Source organism: Vicugna pacos, chromosome 11 (genome assembly GCF_048564905.1).
Source record: "Vicugna pacos chromosome 11, VicPac4, whole genome shotgun sequence".
Lineage (NCBI taxonomy): Eukaryota > Metazoa > Chordata > Mammalia > Artiodactyla > Camelidae > Vicugna > Vicugna pacos.
In genome coordinates, this window is record NC_132997.1 from 14,751,810 (window position 1) to 14,771,700 (window position 19,891).

Below are 19,891 nucleotides of genomic sequence, written 5' to 3' on the forward strand. Positions count from 1 at the left end.
CACAAAGGAAGAGTTCTGGTCCGTGTTGATAAAGTTGGGGATGTCACATTTCATGAGTCTGTTCGGCTCCTCCTCTGGCCACCTGCTGCTTCTGATGGCTTCCTGGAGCGGAATATCACTGTAAAGGGCTATGGTAGGGATACCAGCTTTGGCCTTGTCCAAGTGGTCCACTCCATTGATGTAGCAGTGAAAGAGGGACCTAGATTCGTGATTGCACTGCCAGAGAACACCTTGGGCAGCAGCCATCTTCCAAAGTCTGACACAAAGCTGTTCAGTCTGAATCTCTTCTCGGGAGACTCTGCATTGCTATAAAGAAAACCAAAATAAAATATCGTTCACACTTTAGCTCGGTGACCTGAAGAATCAGTTTTTGCCATCTACTGAGAGCAAATCCCTGCACAGAGCATACTGACATGCACTGGAAGTGAAAGACATCACTTCTGAACACATACAATTAAACCCAAGGCAAAAGTCTAAAGTGAGGGCCCTTGGACCAACCTGAAAAGACATCGTTCCCTGAGAATCCTCAATATTGGTGTCTCGCACACCAGTGTTTCTCCGTGGGACACTCAGATCTCTTCATCAGGATTCGTTAAAGTGCTTCTTAAAATGCAGAATTCTGGGGTGCACACCCTCAGAGTCTCCAGAGGTAGCGACTGGTAGTCTGTATTTTCATAGCCACCAGGATCACTAAACATGCTCAGGTTTAGCACCGCGGTCTACATCGGGTCACCTGAGCATCGACAATTCTGTCTCACGGGGTGGGGGGTGCCATGTGTGTCAGGGTGCTGTCCTACCCACGTGTCTCCCCTGATTCTCAGAACTGACAGTGCTGCCCCATTGGGCACGAAATACCACCATTTCACAATGCATACGCAGGGCGCCCGACTGACAGATACAATCAGTGATAGGACAGGGGACAAAACTCAGCTTCCTGATACCTACTTTCACTTACTGTGGGACGAGTGATCAATTCAAGGGTAATAAATCAGTGAATGAGTGAATAACATGACTCTCGTTAGTCCCACGAGTGCCTGGAAGAGCAAGCCTGGGCACACTGAGAACCATAACAGCCTATCTACTTAAATGTCATCCTCCACAGATCTATGTAAAGGTTACTTCCATCCAGGCAGTGACTCCAGAAGGGCAAGAATCATGTATGAACACACTCTCAAATCCAGAACAGAACCTGACAACAATTAGGCTCTGGAGTCTGTGTTTAGCGAGTGTGGAATCTCAGTGATTCCAGCTCTTACACATTGTCTTCCCATCCCACCCCTCACGATATGGCCCCTATGACCAGTTCTCCCAGGGCTGGGGCCACGGAACCCATTTATAGGACTGGAAGAATCTGATCATATAAACCATCCCCCAGATTATCATCAAGAGTCACCTGCATTTCAGGGATCAGTAATCCCAGAAGCTTTGCAGTTCAGGCAGCTGAGGGATTTTTATATCAGCTCTGTCTTCTACTGTGACTGCCTGGGTGACATCAGACAAGGAATTCTGAAAAGCCTGAACTTTTCCTTTCAGGAATAATCTAATTAACAAATCTCGTTGACCACTCAAGAAATGTGATGTGAAGATCAATGATTTACACAGGAGTACAACATTCACTAGGTCGTGGACTTAGAATCAGAGAAAAATCATTTGAGAAAGATTGACAGAATGTAGCTTTAATGCGAATTTAAGTAGTCTTACCTTTCAGTAAATCATCTTCCCCTACTTATCACTTCACCCAAGTTTAAAAATGTTTGAGAACAGGGATGAGTGTGCCAGCAATCTGAGACCCAATAACCTAAAATGTCACCTAGGAAAAAGAGGGGAGTAACATATTTTTAAAAAGCATGGTGAGGATGGCGGGGCCATCACCAACCCCAGACTAAGAAGCTCTGAGTAATAGCTTTCCTGCCTGCCTGGGACATCAGCTGATATGAAAATCCACCCAGAAAACTCACTGTCCAGCAGCTCTTCCGTAACACAGGATACACTTTCTCAGAATTAAGAATTGCGTCCAGTAACCACTTCGCTGAAGAATAAAGACAAAGGAGAACAAGAGATTTCTGCCCCTCCCAAGGGAGAGCCCAGACCTCGGGCTGCATGCACTGCGCCCACCTCCCTGGAGAAGAATAAACTGGACAAGGGCGTTCTGCGAAACTGGGGCAGCAAATGTTGAGATGGGAACAAATTGATCAGCTGGCCAGGGACAGCCCCCTCCGTCGCTGCCTTGGCGGCTGCCTCAGCGCTCTCAGCCCATCCTGCCCACCTCTGGTGGCTAAGCTGTCAGGGAAACTGCTTTGCGACCTGGAGCAAGAGAGGCTGCCCTCAGGCCAAGCTGCGGAAAAGATGGGAGCTAAACCCCCTGCTCCCAAGCGGCAGGCTTCATACCCCCGCCAACACCCCGCGGCCCCCGCACCCTACTGCAACCCCGGGGAAATATGACCCGAAGAAGTGTGACCTGGGAACGAGGGGCAGCAGAGGCCGCCCCCACGTCAGGCCTCCAGAGAGATTGGTGCTTATCCTCCAGCTCTCCAGTGGCAGCCCCCTGTCCTCTCCACCTCCTGATCTCACTGCGCCCACCTCCCAGGAGCAATCAGACCGGGTGTGGGGTGTCAGGCGAATCTTGCGCCGGAGAGGACGTCCCCAGGCCAGGTCAGGGGAGAGGAGAAGAAGTGGCCCCATTAGGCGGGGCAGCCGGCCTTCGCAACTGCTTCTGCCCCTCGACCGCATCGGGCCCGTCTCCCAGGAGCAAGCTGACCTGGAGACGGGCATCCGGCTTCTTGGGCAGCAGAGGACGCCCCCAGGATTGGTCGTCGGGAAGAGGAGAGCAAATTGTCAGGCTCCGCGCTGCAGGTCTTCTACTTCCGCCATCGCCACCCCCGCACCTTAAAGTCACCGCCCAGGGCGCCCCTCCCCCAGCAGGCTGAGTGGGACAGGTGCGTCTGGTGATCTGGGGCAGGAGAGGCCAATCCCACACCAGGCCATCGGGGAGACAGGAGCCAATCCACCAGCTCCCCAAGGCAGCCCCTACCCCCGCAGCAGCCACCACTCTTGCCCATGACCTCACAGTGGCCTCCTCTAGGGAGCAGGCTGACCTGGAGATGGACGTCCGGCGAACTTGGGACAACAGAGACCGCCCCCAGGGCAAACCATGGGGGGAAGTGGGAGCAAATGGACAAGCTCCATGGGAAAACCTGCCGCTGCTGCCACCACCCCCAAAGTACCAAGTCCAACTCCCGGGGTCAGGCCGACTAGGATACACGCGTCTAGTAACACAGGGCAACAGCGACCGCCCCCAGGACAAGACGCGGGGAAGATGGGAGAAAATGGGCCGCTCCCCCGCTGCAGGCCGCCGACCACCGCCACCCCTGCACCCTGACTACCCTGCCTCCCGCCCCCAGCAGGCAAAGTGGGACAGGGGTGTCCCGGGACCTGGAGCAGCAGAGGCCGCCTTCAGGCCACGCGGTGCAGACATGGAGCTAATCCACAAGCTCCTCCGGGGCAGCCTCCCTATGCCCGCAGCCACCACCTTACCAGCCCCCTGACCGCACCGCACCCATCTCCCAGGAGCAAGCTCACGTGGAGTCGGACCTCAGGCAAATCTCCGGCGGCAGAGGTCGCCCCCAAGCCAGGCCGCGGGGGAGAGAAGAAATGGAGCAGCTCCCTGGAACACATCCCCTGCCCCTGCCGCCTCCGCCGCCGCCTCCCAGGAGCAAGCCCTTCTGGAGAACCGCGTCCCGCCTCTAGGGCAGCAGAAGCCGCCCCTCGCTCCGCCGCTGGGGAGAGCGGAGCGAATTGACCGGCTCCCCCGCGGCAGCCCCCCTCCCCCCGTGGGCCCCGCACCTTAACGGCCCCGCCCCCACTCCGCACTCAGCAAGCTGAGTGGGACAGGAGTGTCCGGCGACCTGGGGAAGCAGAGGCCGCTCCCAGGCCCAGCAGCCGGGAAATGGCAGCTATTCCACCCGTTCGCCAGGGGTAGCCCCTCTCCGCCTCTCTACCGCTGCCGCCGCCCGCTGACCTAACCGCCCCACCTCCCAGGAGCAAGCTTACCTGGAGTCCAACATCTGGCGAATCTCCGCCGGCCAAGCCCCACCCAAGCCCAGGCTGCAGGGAAGAGAAGAAATCGACCGGCTTGCCCGGGCAGCCTCCCAACCGCCACCGCCGCCGCCGCCGCCGCCGCCCCAAAGCATTGCAATAGCCTCCCGGGGTCAGGCTGACAGCAAGGATGTGCACTTGCCTTCTAATCCTGGCCACGTCCCTGAGCACCTCCCTGCATCCCTACACTCCCTGCACCTCCGAACCCCTGCTACACTCTGCAATTCTGCATCCCTCCACCCCCACATCCCCTGAAATGCCTGCGCCCTCCACAGCCCCTGCACCCCTGTCACCAGTTACACTTTTGCACTGCTTACACTCCTGCACCCCTGCATGTCCCACACACCACCTCTTGGGCCTTTGGCAGAGTCTCTGCTGTTAGACCAATGCACAGGGACTCACTCTTTGCCAGTACATGATGCATCAGTGGACGTCAGGGGTTGCCTGCAGGAAGGTACATGTTCCCGGTCACTAGCCTGGGCCACTAGGGTGATCTCTGTGAGGTCACCCAGGATGGGTTCAGAGATGCTGTTCTCTGGGAAGAGAGGAGTTGAAACCGATCTTGAGGGCAGAGCTGTGCTCACCAGGCCGTCCACGCTTCATGTTTTACACAGGGCTTCGGAGAAGTGAAATGGATCCGGCCAAGTAAGACCGGCCTGCTGTGCGCCCACCTCAGTCCTGGGCTCTGAGTCAGACCGACAGGCTCCCACACTCAGGGCCCAGTTTGGGCACCTGAATTGTCCCTTTGAGGCATCCCATCAGTTCTCAGGATGAAGTCTGGCTGCTTCCACCCCATGGCCCTCCCTCCTACTGTGCTGGCCTCAGGAAGGTTCCTTATTTGGGGAAGAAGGCAGCCCACACCCTACCCCACCCCTCACGTTTCTCTAACCCAGGCTGGTGCTCTCTCTGCCCCTCAGAGTCTGGGAAGCCATCCCTCTTCAGTTATGTCCCTTCTGAGATGGACTTGCTTCCACTCAATTCTAGGCGAGGATGCACCATGGAATGCACTGGGTAAGAGAACCAAAATAAATAATTTCTTCTGTGAGGTTGTCTGTTTATCTACTGGGGCTGGGCTGTGTGTAGTTTGCTACAGCTATTGGTGTGAGAGGCTAAAACAGCCTGTGTGTCCTTGTTTTGATCTCCCCGCTGTCTTTGGGTTTTCCCTAGACACTCCTGAGACATTTACTTCTTTTAGTTTTACTCCTGTTATTACACACGGGCCCTACTGACATGGAGGTAAGGTGTTGGGGGAGCGGGACAGAGCAGGGCATCTGCAGTCCTGTGATTAGTTCTCATTGAGCCTGTGCCCTGAGCTGTGACCTCCACAAGTGTGTCTCTTTCCCCCCACCCCAATTTGGGTGACACAGAAGGGATTTCCCTTCTCCCAGGTTGGTTAGGCTCTGGTAAAATTATTTCTCATTAAAAAAACAAACAAACAAAAAACAACTTCCCCCAATGAAACGGAATGTTCTGGGTGTATTTCAATACAGTTATTTTCTCCTTTCCAGGCAGGAAGCATGAGGAGTTATCCTCTGACCTTCATTCTGAGAACAGGACACGGTCCTGGATGTAAAATACATGAAAAAGAGCATGGGGCCCCTCTGACTGGCCCCCTGGAGTTGTCACACTCTGATTTCCCCACACTGAGCCTCCTGCTGGCCTCAGGGACCTGTTAAATCTACCTGCCCCCGGGATTCTTACAAAAGCAGGTTCTGCCTTGGGAGCTGTGACTCTCCAAGCCTGCCCGCTGTTCCCTTTGCAACCTCTCTGGGTTGGGAGCAGCTTTCCCCCTCAGTTTTCTGGGATCTAAGAAGAGCAGTGGGTTTGCAGCTCCCTCAGATCTGGTGTTATTTTCAGGACAGGAGGAAGAACTTCTGAGCTGCACACGAGCTGGACCAGAGGCTGGAATCCTCCCTTCCTCTGCCACTGTGCAATCAGTGGCTATGGTTCTAGCCGAGTTTCTGAAGATGTGGACTTAAACACACATATCCCAGCCCCCACAGGAGCACACAGTCCCATAAATCCACCTAGTTTCCACTGGTAACTATGGAGCCGATGGGGAAACGGGTTTCGGGACCACAGAGGCCTGACTGCACGACTTGCTCCGTGGCCTATTTACGTGGTTGCTCTGGGCCTTGTCTGAAGTGGCTTGCTTACCACACCTGGTACGTGGGAAACACAAAATAAGTACTAGAACCTTCACTTTTTCTCCCTCCAGGGCCTTCAAACATAGAAAGTAATAAGTGAACTCAGACAGCCTAGTCACCACAATGAGGTCCGTCCAGCCTGGCTCTCCTGAGTGATGGGCACTGACTTACACCTTAACTCGGAACAGTAGAGGAACCGTCTTCCTCTAACTGGGCCTCTCCCCACACCAGGCACGCCCGCAGCTCAGACGGGGCCAGCTGCCCCACTGAGGTGTGTGCTGGTGGCTTCAGTGTGACCTGGCCCTGCCGGGACATGAACCTGCAGTGAGTGAGGTGGAGGGTCGGGTGGAGGGGGGTCCCTTCTGGGGTGGCAGGGGGCCCGGTAGCACCCCTCCCAGCCTGGTGCCTGGGGCTCCCTAACACCTCCTACAACTCCTGGGTTGGCTCCGGTCCTGGCCACTCCACACACCCTCCCAGTATCTTTTCATTATGTCCCTTTTCTGCTTTTATCAGCGAGAAGTGGCTTCTGTTGCTTGTTCAGTGAAACAGTACATCGGTAAACCAGACTACTTCTAAAATCAGTAAAATACCAACCTCGGTCAGCTCGCCGGGCAGACCGTGCAGCACAAAGGCCTGAACAGGGCTGTGCGAACGGCTTACGTGAAGGGCCCTCATCATCTGTCTTCAGAGATACAGAAGCTGATGGTTCAGGTAAAACCTCAGGGTGGGATTGAGGAATCCAAAGCTGGTTGGTTTCAAAGGCTAACTGGTCAGACCAGACCCCTGAGCTGTGGTCAGAAGCCTGGCTCAACGTCACGCAGACTCAGCGTCCTAAGTGCCGGGTGGGGCCGGTGCTGTTCCCTTTGTAGGCTCTCGTTGGGGATTCACTGTAGCCCCTTAAATACAGCAGAAATTCCAGCCCCATTAGCCCCCACCCTGAGTGTTCCATGACACAAATCCCGGGAGTGTTTAATTTTCATCTTTGTTTAGGAGGATGAAGGTGGTTCAAGAGAAGACATAAATTCACACTTAGTGACACAAGGTCACAGCCAGTACTTCCTCCACGGAGAGCTATGTGCTCCCACAGTGGTGGCTGGGGGCTGGGCAGAGACTATCTGCTGCTCCCAGAGGGACTCGCTCCTCTGGCCACAACTCATGGGTTGGACAACAGATCCAGAGAGTGACAGAGCATCTTTCCTGGGAATTTGGAACTGACACATAGAAATCAAGTTCACTCATCTGGGGATTGGCGGAGGGGAGGGGTGGTGGTTGGAAATCAAATGAAACCAGAGCATGAGAGAAAGTTAGAAGTGAAAGAGCGAGAGACAGAGAGACTGAGCTTGTGAGAGCAAAGAGTCCGAAAGAAGGCAAACAATCAGGGGACAGAGGAATTCCAGCTCCTGACTGTCTAGTCTGTCCCAGCCCATCAACGACCCCGTGAGATGTTTAAAAACATTCCAGTTTTGCAGATTAGGAAACAGGCTGAAAGAGGTGGGGGCTGGGTTTGGGTGCACAGTTAACTCAATTGCCGCTGGACCCCACACTTCCCATTGCCTGAAGGCACCCTAATCCTCACTGGGACCCCTGTGGTCCCCTGACAGCCCAGCACCCTGATCAAAGGGCCCCTGCGGGAGTGGGAACCCCTCTTGAGTGTGGAGAGTTCCCTGCCCCGAGATGCCATGCATCAGCAGGCTCCCGCTCACCCCAGGTTAACATCAGCCCAGCTGTACAGTCTCCCGACCCGCTTCCCTCCCTGCCAGGCACCCCCATCCTTACCACCGAGTGTACTGCAGGAATTCAGGCACAGGGATGCCCAAATCAACTCGAGCCCACCGGCTATAGAAACAGCAGACTCCCAGCCCCACCTGGGTTGCGAGGGGACAGAAGGTGTCCTCAACTTTCATGTGTCTAAGACAATCTTCTTCAGCTGGAGGTTCTAGAGAAAAATAAAAGGTCCAAAACATAGTTCAGTGAGGAATTCCTCCAAGGACCTGACTCCAGTGTCTACAACCATGTGTACCTACCCCCGGACTTGGGGTGAAGGTGGATTATTGATCAGCACAACCCCTGGTGGCCCAGCTCCTTGGCTTGGCTGCCCAGAGGGGGCTGGGGGAATGGGTAAGACCAGGGCACTCAGGAAAAGCACAGAGGACCTGACCTCTCCCTTCTGCACTCGTAAACCCTTCCCCAAATCTCAAGGCATTGGACAGAGAGCCGCCACAATAATGAGATGCTCCCATCACTTCACTCACTCCTGTCGGTTCACTTACATGCTGAGCATCCACTGGGTCCCAGGACATGACACATAGGATGGCTGATGGGACAGGCTTGGTCCTTCCCCCTGGAACCTGTTCAATCTGATCAAAGAATGATCACTCATAAAGAGTTTCTCAAAATTATACAGAGACCAAAGACCAACTGCAGAGTGAACCAAATTTAAAAATATATATGAAGATCCCCCAGTCTCCCCGCCTAAGGTTAACAGCATAAAGCAAAAAATTCTTGCCTTTAATCACCAAGGAAGTTGTCACCCCCTCTCAGGTGGAAAGGAGAGTTATTCTTTGAGCACGTCACAGAAGTGCTCCATCGGATTGGACCAGGGCACCTACATTCATTCAGCAAATGTGTATAAGCTCCTACTACGTACGGGAATCTCCTAACTAGACCGTTCCCAAGGCTCTCGGGCTTTATCAGTCAACAAAATAGACATCACTCCCCATCACTGGGGGCTCAGAATTTTAGCAGAGGAAACAGGCAGCATGTTGGGGTAGCAAGAGTTTGGAAAAATTTTTAAAAAAGAGTGATATGAGCAAACTCGGGTGATGGCGGTGGGGTGGGAGGCAGGCAGGAGGGAATAAGGCAATCCTGGCCGATCTCACGGAGTAATGAACTTGAAGCAGAATAGATCCGGAGGAAGAAGGAAGAGCCGGAGCCAGAGGCCCCCAGAGTGAGGGGGAGAGTGTGGGCAGAGAGGCAGAACACGCCGGGTCCTGAGGCCTTTGTGACGACTTTGGCTCCTAATGACATGGTGACCCGTTTAATGAGTTTTGAGGGGAGGGATGATGTAGTCCAACTTATGCTTTTGTGTTTGTGTTTTTTGGGGGGAGGTAATTTATTTATTTTAATGAATGTGCTGGTGATTGAACCCAGGATCTCAAGCATGCTAAGCATGCGGCCTACCACTGAGCTACACCCACCACCCCCAATGTATGTTTTTACAGGCTCCCTCTGACTCTGTGTGGATGAGAGATTGTAGGAAAGCAAAGATGGAAACAGGAGGCTATTGGTATCCAGGAAGGGCTGAAGGTGGCTCTTAGGAGGGCGGGGAGCAGAGAGCAGGTATTTAATTAAGACAGAATATCCAGAATTTTCTAACAAGCTGGATTTGCTGTCTGTGAGTGTAAAAGAAAGAGAGAGAAAGGACATGGTTCCAACATCTGGGCCTGGACAATGGGAGGGATGTCCTCTCCGGATGGGAAAGGGGATGGGAAAAGGTGGGGCTGAGCAGGTGGAAAGGGGCTGGTATCAGCTCAGTTCTTCAATGTCATGGTTAAGGGGTGTATTACATATTGCCACAGAAGTGCCTAATAGGTAGAGGAATCTGTTTTCTTTTTCTTTTTAACATTTAAAAAATATAATTTAAACATATTAATTGTATTATGTGAATGATTTGGGAATTTTGTTTCATGCCAAGGTATATGTTATATATAGCCAAATGGAACATATATCAAAAAAGGGGAGAAATGAGGGCTTTCACATAAACTGACTGTCCGTAACGTAGGTAAAATTTCAATAAAGCCAGCATTCAGGGCAAAAACCTCATCGCGGTGTTACATAAAAATAAATGAAAAACGACTATGTTGATGTACCATTATTTCATGTTACATAATAGCCCCAAACTAACACAGTGTTTAACTATGAGGCTTGTAGAAATACTATTCGCTTTATTCACATAAATACAGAAGTGCAGAAATGTTCTAAGGTAGAATTAGCATCTTAGTGGAAATAATACATATTTGAGCATTTTACATGATATATATGTACTGATTCAAAATTTGGAAAAGTAATTACATAGTAGAACATATGTATGAATGAGAAAGCAAGATGAATGAAAGGAAAAGAATGTGATGTGAGTCTCAGGGATAAAGGCTCAGATGGAAAGGGGAAATCAGGGAATTTTGGAGAAATCGAGAAATTGATGGCATGCCAATTTCCAAGGCTGGGTTGCTTCCACCAAAGGAATAGCAGAGAGAGAGAGGAGAGGCCCAGGAACGCACCCTGGGGAACACCCACAGTATATGTTTGGAAAAAACAGGAGACATTGGCAAAGGACCAGCCAGCAGGCCAAAAGCAGAAACAGACAGAGCGATGGGCTGGAGGTTGAATGAAGCAGGAACACGGGGTAGGAGGGATGGAAGAGCTGGGTCAAATGCTGCCGAGGGGCCAAGCATGATGAGGAGTCAAAATTGACCACTATATTTAGCAACATGGGGTCACTGATGGCCTTGACAGGGCAGTTTCCATAGAGCGAGGGATCAGGCGAAAAGCCAGAGTGGGTGTAAAAGGGGATGGCTCAAGAGAAGATGCAGACAGTGAGTTTAAACAACTCCTTAAAGATTTGCTGCAAAGACACAGGGTGGCAATTGGTGGGGGTGAATTAGGGTCAAGGAGTGCTGTTTGTTTAAGAGGATGGACATTTATATACTGATGGTGCCAACTAGCAGGAGAACAAAATAGATGAGGCAGTGAAAGAGAGGATGGTTTTGGGAGTGACAACCCAGAGAAGATGGGAGGGATGGGGCCTCGGGGACTTTTGGAGGAACTGGCTTTCGATGCCAATTTTAATAAGCAGTGGGGCACCGAGAGTGAGGTCACAGGCATCAGAAGGCGAGCAGATGTGCTGGGAGTTGCTTGTGAAATTTCTCTTCTGTTGGCTTGTTTGCTTGTTCAAAGTATAAAACTAACGTTACCAGCTGAGGAACAAGGAGGAAGAAAGAGTTACTGGAGCCATGAGCAGAAGATAAGAAAGAGCCTTCCAGGGAGAATGGGACAGTAAAAAGGGCAGGGGGAGGCGGGGGAGTGAGCTCCCAGAAAGTTACATTTTCTCTTTGACGTCCCCAAATGTGTGATGTGTTATTACCCTTCCTGCTGTCTACAAAATAAAAATTAATTATATTTCAGAGGAAATGCTATTTCATTCTAAGAGGCTGCCTGTTTCTCAGGAATGGTCATCTTAAACTGCAAATATTACAAACAACGTTGAAAAGATGAACCTGTGTACCTAAAATCCCCTATTTTCTATTAATCTGTTTACTACTTAGTTCCCCTATCAATAACACATAACAAATACTGCCATGATGGAGGTACATCGATGCTTAAAAGGAAATGAAATCTGTATCCTTTAGCTAAATTCCATGGCTTCCTTAATATGCAGTTCCACTTGGAATTTAGGAATGTCTGGTATAAGAAGTGAGAAACAGTTTGAGAAAATCCCGGCTCAGAATTATACATCACAACCACATCTCACAAGTATATACAGCCGTAAAAAAGTTTAAAAGCAAAACTCCGTAACTACTCTTAAAGACCTTTGCAAACCTGGGCCTACCAAGATGTTTCCAAACTGGAAAGGAACTCCAATCTCTTGCCTGGTACCGGACCAGAGGCTGGCCAGCCTTTTCTGTAAAAGTGAGAGAGTAAATATTTTCAGTTTTGCAGATCATTTTGTTGTAACCATGCAGGTAGGCAATAAGAAAGCTAAGAGCACTGGGAGACAGGAAACAAACGGGCATGCCCACACTCTCCCTTCCACTCAGGGCAGCTTCTCTGTGGTGGGGAGCTTTGCCACAAACACTTGCTTCTTTGTTTCCATTGGTTTCTTTGTTTCCACCTTACTGCTCAAGCTCAGAACTTCAGGTGGGCCTGGTCCTTCAGCATCCATGCAGAGAAGGCTGAGCGGGGTTGGGAACCCCACCTGATGGAGAAGAGAGATTACTGGGAGGGACATTGTGGGGGCCACCATGACACGAGACAATCACACCTTCCGCGGTGAAAGGGAACGAAGACAAGGGAAGGACACAGTAGTGGGACCCCTAGGTCGCCTGCCAGGCTTGTTCTCCCTCCACGGCAACCATGGGGGCCTGGGGGGTGTTGGGCTTCAGCTACGGTGATTAGGATGAAGGGACTCAATATAAAGGACCCTCCACCTCCTCACTAGGTTCCAAACGCAGCCCCTCTAAGTCCACCCTCTGAGTTTCTGGAACTCTGCTGGAAGAATACATGAGCAGGCCAGAGCCAGAGCCCAAGCCAAACATGACAGGGGTCTCGTGGGGCTGTAACCCCATGCTCAGTGGTCGGGGACTCCTTGCAAATCTGCATAAATCCCTGTTCCACCTCATTCCTGGGAGAAACCCCAGATCTCCTCCTGCTCTGTCTGTTCTTCTCTTGAGGCTATTGTCCTGGAGGGATGCTGAGTCCTTGAACCTGGTCCTCCAAACGTACATAAGCAGCCTGTTCAATAAAACAAATTATGCACTTTTTCACATTTGCCAGTTTTTTGATTCCAGAAAGGCTGTGGGACTCATTCTCACAGTCTCCTGTGCCGCCACCACATGGTGGCCCTCTGCTCATGTAAACACGATTTCCCACAACCACACCCTGCCTCCCAGCTTGTCAGAGGGGAGTGTCCCACAAAGACACAGGTGTTTGTGAGGATCCTGTCCCCCAGCAGAAAGCCTGCTCCTGGAGCCACGGACAGGGATCTGGCCTCCTAAGCCGCTCAGCTCTAATTCAAAGCCTAAAGTGGGGGCCCCGAACATTGCTGAATGACTTTCTGAATCACCTGGAATGGAGGGGACTGATTTTCTTTCCAGGAATGGAGGTAGCGTAGCCTCCATTTTCAGGGCTGACCTTGACGATGGATCTAGTTCCCCCGACTGCACCGCAGGAAGGAGAGGCCCTTCCATCCCACAGCTTGGAAACCCAACCCAAGGGAGTACTGAAGCAGTGCATTGCTGCCAGGTCCAGCATCTCTGCAGAGTGGCCTCTGCCCTTGAATGAGCCCCTTCCCAGGGCCTTCCTTGCCCGGACACGACCACACCCCAGGCTGTGCCAGAGCTCTGGGGTTCTGCGTGTCCAGGGCACACAGGTGGGACCTGAGCCAGGTGTCCCCTGGGCCTCAAGGGAGAGAGGTCTACTTCTGCATCAGGGGAAGGTGACCCCACAAGGCTGGCAGGACACTCTCAATATGGACCTCCAGGAGCCCTGAGAGCAGTTTCCCTGCAGGTGTTAAGAGCCATCATCAGGAGGGCAGGCCCCTCTTTGTGCAGACCATCCAGCAGTGCTGGGCCCACGTGCTGACCTCAGAAATCTACATGCCCCCAGGATACCCCAGGCAACCTCACAACTTCGTCACTTGGTGACCTGGGTACCACGAGCTCCTTGGCCATCCCATGAGGGTGGTCCTTGCAGGCATGGTCTCCAGGTTCTCCCGTTGAGAAATCCCCCTGGGTTTCTGTGGTCACAGAGCACACACCAGAAGATTCTAGTCCTGCAGTGACCCCCACAGCAGTCAGCTCCCCTGTGCATGTCCAGGGACAAGTGACAGCAATTTATTGCCAGGAACCGTGATGAACAAGGGGGTGGGATTCCATACTAAGTTCAGGATCCTGGTAACTCACTCTGCACCCCAAAAAGCTTCCATGAGAAATGTGTGTATTGGGATGTCTGTGCCCCTAGAAGAGCTGTTCCTGAGGGTTCCTGGGACCCTCCAGCCCCTCTCAAGGTTCTCAGATCCTGGGTCTAAATTTCTATCTGCCTCTTTTGGTGTACGGCCACCTGTGTCTCGTGGTCACAGGTCACTTTATTGCATGACTTGGCATGTTCTTAGTGCTCGTCCTCCACCCCTGCACTAGACTCCCAAGATGTTCCCACTGACCCTTGGCTCCCTGGGTGGCTCGGGGGGCCCTAAGTCTGCACCCTTCACTCTCCTCCTCTACCCCCACCTCTGGGGCCACCCCTAGGTGGACTTGGAGGTGTTTGTAAATGAGTCTTACACAAGGACATGTCTGGACAAAGCAGGACCCCACCCCCGGAAAACTCACCTGCTCCCTTCTCAGAAGAGGACCCCACAGCCCCACATTGCCTCCCAGGGGTCTACTCAGGACACAGTCCTCCAGTTCTGGGCAAGGTGTCTCCCTGGAATCCTTGCTTCCAGGAAGAGTCTCTCTGTCCTTCTTCAGAGTTTAGAGGTGTTCCCATGTCCCTGACCACCAAGATGCCCAGCACAGTCCCTTCAGTGACCTGGAGAGACAAGGAACTTATGTGGCCACAGGTCTCACAGGACACACCTGCAGGGACCCCAGGCTAAAGGGCTGTCCTTCTGCCTTCTCAGGTGTGGCTCCCGTGGTACCTTTTTGCAGGGGGTCCAAACGGGGAGTGTGGCCCAAAGCAGTTCATGGGGCTCTCTGGGAAGGGAAGACTTGGGCCAGGTGGCCTTGCCTGGTTTCCCTGCTGGGCCACTCTGAAAACCCCCGCTCCTCTGGCTGTGGCTGGAGTCCCCCCAAACCTCAGGGCGGGGCCCTTTCTCTCAGCCTCCACTGACTCCAAAGCCACGCTGGTGCTGGCGAGGGGAAAGAGCTTTCTTGCCTTCTTTTGGCCAAGTTGCCACAGGTGGATGCTGTGGGGAGCTGGAGAGAGAGGTAGCACTTGCTCAGATGTGAGTGGTTAAGCAATTTGACACCCTGTCAACTAGCCTTAAACATTGGAATGAGGACTTTCCCGGTAAAGCTGGAAGTTACTTTCAGTAACTTGTCTAAAGATTTCTTTCTTTTTTTTCCACTTAAAGACTCATAAAATCTCTCCCAGGTCATTCTTGGTATGGACCATTATCCAGGGATCAATCAGGAAATGCAGGAGGAGAGGGGTGGGGGTGGGGGAGAGGGGAGGTTAGATCAGAGCCCACGGAGAGGAGATGCCCCTCCCAGGAGCCACACACTGGGCTGTGGCTTCTGGCATCCAGCTCTCCTGTTCTCAGGCCCATTCCATCTGCGGAGTTTTCCAAAAAAAAAAATGGTGGAAGGGCCATGGAGGACACCTAGACCTTCCAGAATAGACAGGGGGAGCAGAGTCACCATGCTGGCCCTGGGTTTGGAGACAGACCTGCAGTGGAGACCACAGGCTTCTGAGAAGCCAGTTTCGAAATAAAGGCAGTATGCACTGGAATACCCGGTTCTAGCGAGTTCTTCATCATAGACATGTAATTTACATAGTTCTCACCACGAAATTCTGTGTTCCCAACACGCTACATGAATGACGGCTTCAACACACATTCATTTCTGAGATGTGAACAAGTGTAGAGCCGCTCTTTCATCCAGCATAATGGGCATGGCTACACCTAAGAACACTTACCAAGATTTCTCAGCAAGAGCCAATTTCGAAATAAAGGCAGTTTGTGCAGGAAAAGCCTGTTGGAGTGAGGGCGTCCCCATACACATGTAAGTTATATAGTTCCCCTCACCATGAAACGCTGTTCCCAACATGCTACATGCATGAAGGCTTCGACACACATTCAGTTCTAAGATGTAAGCATGTGGAGTGCCGCTCTTTCATTCAGCACAAAAGGCATGGTTACACCCAGGAAGATTTACCCAGATTTCTCAGCTGCTTCCTTCAGCCAGATTCAAAATAAAGGCAGTTTGTGCTGGGAAAGCCTGTTGGAGCGTGTTCAGAGCTGTTTCGGGCTCTGTCCCAGCTGGAGGGTGCAAAGCCCAACCTCCAGAAAGAGGGACCAGGACCCCAGCCTCCAGGTGGTGTTGCCTTTGTTGGGGAACAGTGATCTTTGGGTAAGATATTTTGCAGCTCTCTCTAAAAACTGCTTTGACTTAAGTTTGCATCCTAGTCACCAGTTCCAGGACAACAGAAAAGGCATACCCTACATCCCTTTGCACTCAACTCTTCCCAAAAGAGCAAATATTTGTCCATGAAAATACCAGCTGCTCTTCTAAGGCCCACTAAATACCCAGCAGTGTGGGCGGTGCACTCTTGATCAGGGACAGGAGGAGAGGGAACAGCGGTCCTCCGGTAGGCTTGGCCTGGTGTGGCAGCTGCGCTGTGGGTGCGTGGTGGGGAGGGAATGCAGGGAATCCTGTTTGAGGGGCCTCTGTGCACGCCTGCATTATAGTCTGAGGTTTCATACAAAGGCTCCAGGCATCCAAACTGATCAGATACAGCCCCCACCCTTGGGCTGGAACCACCAGGAGATAAGTACCTGTAACAGGGACAGTGCCTGGTGTGGGGAGAGGTCATGGGACACTCCGGGGGCAGGGGCGGTGGTGCTGGGGAAGGCAGGGGATGCAGTGAAGGGTGGAGGGAGCAGGGTCCTTTGCTTGGGGGTGCGAGTTCTTTGGGAGACCACAGGGCATGGCACACATCATCCCCACCCTATACCCCAAATTCCTAGCCCCGCCAACACAGGGGCTGCTCTGCACCCTCTCAACGTGGCTCTCCTGTAAGACCGCACCCAACCAGGCATCTGGCACCCTGCCCTACCTCCCCTCTTGGGACAGATCCCGTCTTCTTGGAAACTGCCTTGCAGCGCGTATTCAAGGCCGGCAGCCGGCCTGGCGGATCTGCACTTCAGGTGCCCTACCTGGCCAGCCGTGCCTGCCTGGGCTCAGTCCTCTATCTTGCCCACCGGTAGCCTGGGTCCACTTCCGGTGCAAGCGGAGGCCCCGGAGCCCAGGCTGAGCCCCGCACACAGACAGGTGAGGGTGCCCCCGCCCCGCTGCCCCGCCGCCCCGCCCACTGGTGGCAGCACTGCCCCAGCCTCCGGCCGGTGCCACCTGCAGGTGAGGACGTCCGCGCGGCCCCGCCCGCCCCGGCCCCGCCCAGCTGCCCCATAAGCCTCCCCCCACCCCCGTCCTGGCCGCGCCCTGGCTCCCATTGGCTCCGAAATTTCTGCCCTAGCACGTCTAGCCTCGGGAGGACGCAGACGCAAGCGCTAGGGGAGGGCCCCGCGGCGTTGCCATGGATACAGACGCCGCGCTCCTCGCGGGCCGGCGTGCGCTTCTGGGGCAGGCAGCGGGCTCCGGAAGTGTGCAGCTGCCCGGGACCATGGCGGTGTTTGCTGCTGGGGATGGCGGCTTGCTTGGCCGGGCCACTAGTTCTGGCCGCGTCAGTCGGCGGCCGACATCCTTTCTGGGGCGGCGTCTCACAGACGGTAAACGTACGGCCGCGCCGTTGGCGGGGCCAGTGGACATGGACCGGGGTGGGATCCGGGTTGGTGTGGCGGCCGGGGAGGGCTTTGGTGCCGGGGAGCGGGTTGGGGCGGGGGGGAAAGGGCTGGGGCACAGCCTCCGGCTTTCCTCCCCCTCGGGCTCTGGGGCTTGGACCGTGAGTCCGGCTAGCCCTGCGTGGCCGCGGCCTCCCAGAACCCCTGGGAAGGGCAGGTGGAGGACCCGTCATTTATGAAGCGGGGCCTTACCCGGGTTTTGAAGAGCCCCAAAATCAGATGTTGGAATAGGGTGGTTTATCAGCCTTGTATATCTGCAGGGAAATTTCAGTTCCATCCAGATGTTGGCTCCTTCGATAAAACTCAGGAGTAAGACAAGGGTCAGTGTCAATTAGCAGTTATCTAGGGCTTGACTCAAAATAGACTGTGTGGGGTGTAGAGATGGTAGACGGGCCCTCCCTTTCAAGGTTGGTAGTCTTCTGGGATTAGAGGCCTCAGTTGAGGATTACATCCTCATCTGCAGTAATGGAGGTTGTGGGAAACATTAACACAGAGAAGGGAGGGGTGTTGCTGCGGTAACTCATTAAAGAAGCCAGGACACTTGCCTGGCTCTTGTGTAGGAGAGTCTCGCCTAGGGTAGGGCAGCAGTTATCAAAGTGAGTCCGAGGCCCCTGAGATGCAAGACTATTTTCGTAGAAATGCCGGGAAGTCACCTGCCTTTTGCACACTCTTGCACTCCCGAGTTTCCTGTGGGGTTTTCCAGGGAAAACCTGGTCTGTGATATCACAAAACAGGTAATGTAGAGGCAGATAGAATTAAGCTCTCACCAGTCCAAAAGAGATTTTCAGAAATTAAAATCACTGCTATTCCTCTCATTAATGATTTTTGTTTAGAAAAATATACTTATTTTTTGCTTAAGAGTATTAATGGTATCATGTAGTAGGTTGTTATTATTTTTAAGTGAACTCATAAGCATTTTTTAAAGTTCTTATTTAACTTCTAACACAGGAACTATTGATAGATTTAACCTACATAAACAGCAGCCTTTTGAAGTCCTCAGTAATTAAGAGTGTACAGGGGTCTTTAGGCCAAGAAGTTTGAGAGCTCCTGGAGAACGGGTGCTCAGGTACTAGTCAGGTGCTTAGCGTTGATAGACAGATGCCAAGATGTCTTCTGCATGTGCTCCCGGACTCGAAATAATTGGCCACACAGAGATCAGTGGGCAGTGCCTCCACTATACAAACCAGAAGCTGCTGAACGTGTCTTGAGTCTAGGCCATGTGCTGTGCAGAGATTCCCATTGTATCTGTTCTATCTAAGCCGGGATTCCTGTGCAGAGACCTGGCCCTGAAGACCCGCTCTCCTTTGCTCCCTGCAAGGTACCTTCTGTGTTATGTCAACCCTCCGGAGGGCTTCAGCCTCCGTAGGGGCGTCTGTATCCACATCGCCTTCCTCCTGAAGACCCTGCTGAAAATGGAGGAGTCGGTGCTGGTGATACCCTCTTGGGGCCGCCTCTACCATTGGCAGAGCCTGGACATCCACCAGGTCCGGATTCCCTGGTCTGACTTTTTTGATCTCTCAAGTCTCAACAGAAACATCCCTGACACTGAGTACGAACAGTTCATTGCAGGTGAGATGGTGATCGTTTAACTGGGGCCAGACGGTTTTTGTTCTGGTTCCGATGTGAACATCGGGCCGTCTTGCTTCGGGCTTGTCAGTCTGCTTAGGGGCCGTGCTCATGTTTCCTGCACTGCAGGTGAATTTGGTCTTTCCACAGTTTTTCTCAGGAAATATATCTGAAGTGTATGAGCTCTGTGTTCCCTCCCCTCTGAAAACCCTGGCCTTCTGGTGAGATGGAGCGGTGACAAGGAGGCCACTGCCACAGAGGCCTTGTCCCAGCAGGACTCGCTCCCTGGGCAGTAAGGGCCATTCTTACCTGAAGGAAAACACGATGTATGTGTACCATGGGCCACGTGCTGGAGAAGGTATGTAACCTCTCATTCAGTATAATTTGGTCCTGCTCAAGATTCCCATTTTACTTTTTGTAGGAGGTAAGAGTTGAAGATTTTCTTTGAATACAGCTATTTAGAGCTTATCTTTTTTTTTTAAATTGAAATGTGGTTGATTTACAATGTTTAGTTAGTTTCAGATATACAGCTGTTTTGTTAGTTTCAGGTATACAGCATAGTGATTCAGTTGTACATATACATAGTCTATTCTTTTTCAGGTTCTTTTCCATTATAGGTTGCAAGATACTGAACATTTTCCCCTGTGTTCTACAGTGAATCCTTGCTGTTTGTCTGTTTTACATGTAGTAGTTTGTAATTGTTAATCCCAAACTCCTAAGTTTGTTTTCTAAGTCTGTGAGCCTGTTTTTGTTTTGTAAATAAGTTTATTTGTATCTTTTTTAAAAATTCCACATA

The 19,891-nt window shown here is 52.4% G+C and overlaps 2 long non-coding RNA genes across 2 annotated transcripts; both read right to left on the reverse strand.

The window, feature by feature from the left end:
* Positions 1–31: 31 nt before the first annotated feature.
* On the reverse strand, positions 32–3,662 carry LOC140699651 (uncharacterized). The gene is made up of 3 exons (XR_012077898.1): positions 3,592–3,662; positions 1,702–1,810; positions 32–306 (listed from the first exon to the last, which is right to left on the reverse strand). It is a non-coding gene; the product is annotated as an uncharacterized lncRNA (long non-coding RNA).
* A 3,180-nt stretch (positions 3,663–6,842) lies between these two features.
* On the reverse strand, positions 6,843–14,688 carry LOC140699674 (uncharacterized). The gene is made up of 8 exons (XR_012077922.1): positions 14,650–14,688; positions 14,342–14,540; positions 12,633–12,749; positions 12,038–12,213; positions 11,828–11,919; positions 8,513–8,599; positions 8,019–8,178; positions 6,843–7,138 (listed from the first exon to the last, which is right to left on the reverse strand). It is a non-coding gene; the product is annotated as an uncharacterized lncRNA (long non-coding RNA).
* Positions 14,689–19,891: the final 5,203 nt, after the last annotated feature.